Source organism: Kogia breviceps, chromosome 12 (assembly GCF_026419965.1).
Source record: "Kogia breviceps isolate mKogBre1 chromosome 12, mKogBre1 haplotype 1, whole genome shotgun sequence".
Lineage (NCBI taxonomy): Eukaryota > Metazoa > Chordata > Mammalia > Artiodactyla > Physeteridae > Kogia > Kogia breviceps.
Window position 1 is genome coordinate 45389537 of NC_081321.1, and position 6001 is coordinate 45395537.

General features: G+C 43.1%; 1 long non-coding RNA gene across 1 annotated transcript in view; it reads left to right on the forward strand.

Moving 5' to 3' along the window:
* LOC136792272 (uncharacterized) overlaps positions 1–1570 on the forward strand; it is a 73012-nt gene extending 71442 nt beyond the window's left edge. The window contains exon 3 of the long non-coding RNA XR_010835830.1: positions 1358–1570. This is a non-coding gene — a long non-coding RNA (uncharacterized lncRNA). The remainder of the gene's footprint in view (positions 1–1357) is intronic.
* Positions 1571–6001: the final 4431 nt, after the last annotated feature.

Genomic DNA, 6001 nt, shown 5'->3' on the forward strand with positions numbered 1-6001 from the left:
CCAGGGCTCGAACTTGTGTCCCCTGCATTGGCAGAGAGATTCTTAGCCACTGCGCCACCAGGGAAGCCCTACATCATCATTTTAAATGGTTCAAAGCATCCCACTAACTGTGTATCAGGGTAGTCAGTCAGACTGCAACTCTACATTCCCTTCCTAGATAACCTGTGGATGCTCTTACTTAAAGTAGTATGAGTGAACTTCTCTTATCTGCAACCATATTATCCAAGTCTAAGAAGTATGGGTGTAATATATTTAACCTATCTTTTTTGGTGGACAAACTGAAATGAACTCCACCCAGCTTAACATATGTATACAGTTTTGATTATTTCCCTTTGAGAACATCCTGGAAGTATAGTTGCTTAGTTAAAGTATATATTTTAAGTTTTTTTTTTTTGTGTGTGTGTTATGTGGCCCTCTCACTGCTGAACCTTTCCCGTTGCGAAGCATAGGCTCTGGACGCGCAGGCTCAGCGGCCATGGCTCACAGGCCTGGCCGCTCTGCGACATGTGGGATCCTCCCAGACCGGGGCACGAACCCGTATCCCCTGCATCAGCAGGAAGACTCTCAACCACTGCGCCACCAGGGAAGCCCTCTTTTAAAGATTTTGATACATATTTCTAAAATGCCTGGGGAAGGGGGACATGTACCAATTTCTATTCCCACCTGCAATGCTTGTTTCACTGAACACTTGCCCAATGCGTATACTAATTTCTTTTTAATCTTTGCCAATTTAATAGGCATTTAATATGCCATTTATATTTTTAGCTAATGTGGCTGAACATACCTATTTATTGGCCATTTTTATATATATCTTTTGACATACTTTTGTTACTCTTTTGCCGATTTTCAATAGTTTTAAAATTACTAACATCCATACCCACCTTGACATCCTCTTTTCTAGTTCTGCCTCCTATCTAAGCTAATTTATGGACCTGATCTGTGGATCTCATCTCCTATTTCTTTATGGAATCATTCAATCAGTTATTCTCTTTCCTGGCAGTATCTTCTTCTTTTTTTTTTTTGCGGTATGCGGGCCTCTCACTGTTGTGGCCTCTCCTGTTGCGGAGCACAGGCTCCGGACGTGCAGGCTCAGTAGCCAAGGCTCACGGGCCTAGCCGCTCCGCGGCATGTGGGATCTTCCCAGACCAGGACACGAACCCCTGTCCCCTTCGTTGGCAGGTGGACTCTCAACTACTGCACCACCAGGGAAGCCCTCTTGGCTATCTTTAACTACCAGTTTTTTTTCTCTTATACTAACAAACATCAGTAAGTCTGTTCTCCTTACAGAGAAACTCTAACATTTTTCTTTCACTTGCCATTCTTCTCTGGCTACTGACCTTTCTCTTTTCCTTTACAGCCAAACTTCTTGAAAGAATTGTCTTCACATGCTGCGTCCACTTCATCCCTGTTTCTTCAACTCACTACAGACAATTTACATTAAGGTCTTCAATGCCGTCTTTGTCGCTAAGCTTTTAGTAACAGAATTATATCATATACATGTGAAAAAGCAGGACATAAAATGGTTTTCCCCAGATATACTCAACTATGCAAAAAAGATTTATGCAGAGAAAATAACATATGTAATACATGAAATTTTTAAGTTACTTCTGGATGAGTGGTGAGTTTTATTTTCTTCTTTTAAAAAATATCCTCAGGGGCTTCCCTGGTGGCACAGTGGTTAAGAATCTGCCTGACAATGCAGGGGACATGGGTTCAAGCCCTGGTCCGGGAAGATCCCACATGCCAGAGAGCAACTAAGCCCGTGCGCCACAACTACTGAGCCTGCGCTCTAGAGCCCTTGAGCCACAACTGCTGAGCCCATGAGCCACAACTACTGAAGCCCACGCGCCTAGAGCCTGTGCTCCACAACAAGAGAAGCCACCACAATGAGAAGCCCACACACCGCAATGAAGAGTAGCCCCACTCGCCACAACTAGAGAAAGCCTGTGCACAGCAACAAAAACCCAAGAAAGCCAAAAAATATATATATATATCTATATCCTCAGGACTTCCCTGGTGGTCCAGCAGTTAAGACTGCGCTCCCAATGCAGGGGGCTCGGGTTTGATCCCTGGTCAGGGAACTAGATCCCGCATACCACAACTAAAGATCCCGCATGGGGCAACGAAGATCCCATGTGCTGCAACTAAGACCCCGCACAGCCAAAAAAAAAGTCCTCAATTAATTAATCAGTTTATTTATTTCAGTGGTTACCCTTGTTTATTTCATTTTAGTTCACATTCCTTTAGACTAGTTAACAAAGGTAGTTTGTGATTATCCAACAAATATCTGTTGAGAACCAAATGAATGAGACAGAGCATCAGTGCAATTGAGATAAAATATGCCCTGCCCACAAGGAGGTCTCCAAAGTTGGAAGAACAGATGTCACTAAATGAATCATAATTACTATGATAAATATGCAAAAGTTCATAAAGAAGAGCATATTCTATCTTGAATCGGGGGTGGACAAAAGTCCCAGGGAAGGACTGTAAAGGACATAATACCTAAATGAGGATTTGAACAAAGAAAATTAAGGCAAGGAAGAGCATTTTTACCATTTGCAAAAGGAGAAGACTTGAAAAAGCATAGTACTGCAGAAATTAAAAGTTAGCTGGAACATAAATGGGGGAGTTTAGCATGGAGAGGGAGGAGGGTGGTAATGTCCCTTTGTGGCCAGAATTACACTGTGATTGATCCCTGTTACAAGTGATTAATTCCACACAGTCTATTTTCTGTTCATTACATGGAAAAAAATATTCACATTGTTTATTTTTCTAACGGAATTCAAAAATTCCTTTTGGGGAAAGTAACATTTTTCTTCATCTAAAATCCTTATGCCCTTACCATATTTCAAGGGGCAGTCTACAATTTGAGTGTGAATTTTAAGTTCGCAATTTGTGGCCCCATAAAATGTCCTCAAACAAGGATTTACGTTGATATTAGAACACATTACACTGTTAATTAGAAATTCTCAATTTACAATTTCTGAGAGGAGGCCGAAAAGTAAAGAAATGACAGTCAGGAGCTGCTGGGCTACTTCATTTGCCCGAAAGGCTGAAAGAAGAAGGGGGCGTGACCCAGATCCCCAGAGCAGGCGCTCCCGCCTGGGGCACGACTAGATAACCTGACAGGACAACTATCTCCGGAAAGGGCCCTTCTTCCCTCTTCGCTCATCCCACATGGCCTCTGAGCGTCTCAGACTGTCCAGCTAACGGCGCCAAACCACGGATAACCGCCAAGCGCCTCCGGTTGCCCCGGTAACAGCCAGCAACACGGCCCCGGCTCCCTTAAATCTTCCCAGAATGCTGCGTGCCTTCTCCCATTCACTTCCGGGTTCGGAGGGCTGACTCCTGCAGGAAGTAGGTGTGTACGTTGGTGGGTTGCGTTTCCCAGCGGTGTGGGATTACTGGGCCGAGTGTGGCGTGTTCCCGCGGAGAGTGGTGGAGACTGTTTTGTTCTCTCCCTGTGTTCAAAATGACTGGATGACTAAGGAAAGGCTGTAATGTCCCCCAAGTTTTGGTGGCCCTGGAGAAGTGGATTTATTAGTTGCGAAAAAACAAAGCTAGAAAGCACTTTAAAGTTGTATGCAACTTCATTTGTTGCTGTGATTTATTTAAGCAGCTTCAAACAACTTATTATAAAACAACTATTTTTGCTTTAGAGAATGAAGGCAAGCACACACAGGTGCAAACAAAACAAAACTCCCAAATTTCATCTGTTGCTCGTGTGCCTGATGCACAGTGAGCCCAAACCAAAACGTGGGAGTTTGGAGCAGAGAAAGGTATATTGCAGGGCCCAGCAAGGAGAAGGGGCAGAGCTCCTGCTCAAAATACCCTGAACTCCCTGAAGGGTTTCAGCAAAGCATTTTTAAAAGCCAGGTGAGGGGGCTTCCCTGGTGGCGCAGTGGTTGAGAGTCCGCCTGCCGATGCAGGGGACACGGGTTTGTGCCCCGGTCCGGGAGGATCCCACATGCCGCGGAGCGGCTGGGCCTGTGAGACATGGACGCTGGGCCTGCGCGTCTGGAGTCTGTGCTGCGCAACGGGAGCGGCTCGCGTACCGCAAAGGGGAAAAAAAAAAAAAAAAGCCAGGTGAGGTAGACTGGTTGCAGGGTATGGGATCAGGTCCTGCACAATTCTCTGGTTGATGTTGAGATAATAGGGCGGTTAACATTATCAATCCTTAGGGGCCTATAGGGTCTGGGGGCTCATGATCATCAAGTAGTTAATTTCTTCCATTTGGTGGTGGTTTTAGCATCTGTAACTCAGGAAGTGTGCATCAGATACTATTATCTAGGTATTTCAGAGGAGCTACAGCGAGGATATGGGGGAGGGCGTCCCTCCTGGGAAGGCCCCATAGGGTCCTGCTCGGTTACATATCCACCCAGAAACAACCACTGAAAACACTTTGCAGCAGTCTTCCAGACCCTCTCTGTACATATAATAAATTTCCAGCTTGTACATGCTATTTCGTAACCTAAAAAGCTTTTATGAACATATTTCATTTAAAAAACAACATGGTTGTATGTTTTCAATTGCACTTTTTGTTAAAACAGTTTCTGTCCTTTTTGTTCTTAATTAGTACTGCAGTGGAGAAATGAAAATCCTTACAGCTAAATCTTTGCCCATGTTCTCATTTCTTTGTGGTGATTATTTTTCTCTCTCTCTTTTTTTTTTGCGGTACGCGGGCCTCTCACTGCTGTGGCCTCTCCAGTTGCGGAGCATAGGCTCCGGACATGCAGGCTCAGTGGCCATAGCTCACGGGCCTAGCCGCTCCGCGGCATGTGATATCTTCCCGGACCGGTGCACGAACCCTCGTCCCCTGCGTCGGCAGGTGGACTCTCAACCACTGTGCCACCAGGGAAGCCCTGTTTTTCTCTTTTTACCTTAGTAATTTGTATTTGCACTTCCCTCTCTCCCCTAATGCCGTCCCATTCCACTCCTATGCCTTTATAGTATAAATGGATGAAGTTAACACATATGCCATCCAAAGGCTACTCAGTTTTTTTAAAGTATACCTTTCTGATTGTAAAGGTAATACATGCTTATTGTAGAACATTAGGAAAATTTGGAAAAATGTAATAAAAATATTCTGATACCTAGACAACTACTGATCATATCTTGGTGTACAATTTTCTAGTTTTCTTTCTGTTGCCTTCAGCAATGAACATTGAAAAAATGTTTGCTAATTTGGTGTGGGGAAATGACAGCTTTTAATTTGCATTTTTTTGCTTATTCATATAGCTGAATAGTATTTCAAATGTTTACAGTCTGTGGTCCATTTCAGGCCCCATCTTTTCTATCTAGCCTTCCCTGAGAATTCCAAACTAATTACACTAATTTGAAATGGTCTAGTTTTCCATATGTGTATATTTTAGTCCCCTAACTAGATTAAGAGCTAGTTGTGTGGTCCTGGATTATTCAGTTTTGCTGAGCCCACTTTCTTTATCTGAAAAATATAGTGATAACAATATTTATTTTGCAGGATTGTGGTAGGGATTAGAAATAATGCATCGCAGGTGAGCTCAATAAAAAGTAGCTTTTTTTGGTTACAGCTTTAGTAGTCTGTACATAGGTGTTCATAATATTATATTTCAAATGAGTGAGTAATCCTAGCATCTCACTCAATTTAGATATTTATTGAGCACCTGTGACACATAGGTACTGTTCATAATCCTCAGTGTCTCTTGAACCTTTATGAATTAGATACATTTCTTACATAAATCATATGCTCCTCTCAACCTTAGAAATTCTCTTATTATCCTGTTTCTGCTGCCATGCCTGGCCCATCATAGCAGGTACTGAATAAATAAATGTGTGAGTTGAACTGAGTAAATTTAGTGGGAAAAGAGAAATACAAATTAGTTAAAACCTGTCAGGCAGTGATGAAGCCATAATAGGTATGAAGAACTTTGTGCATTGGGAGATCAGGAGAGATTAATTTTGATTAAGGTATCTGGGAAGGCCCTGTGGATTAGGTAGATTTGATCAGAACCTGGATCATAAG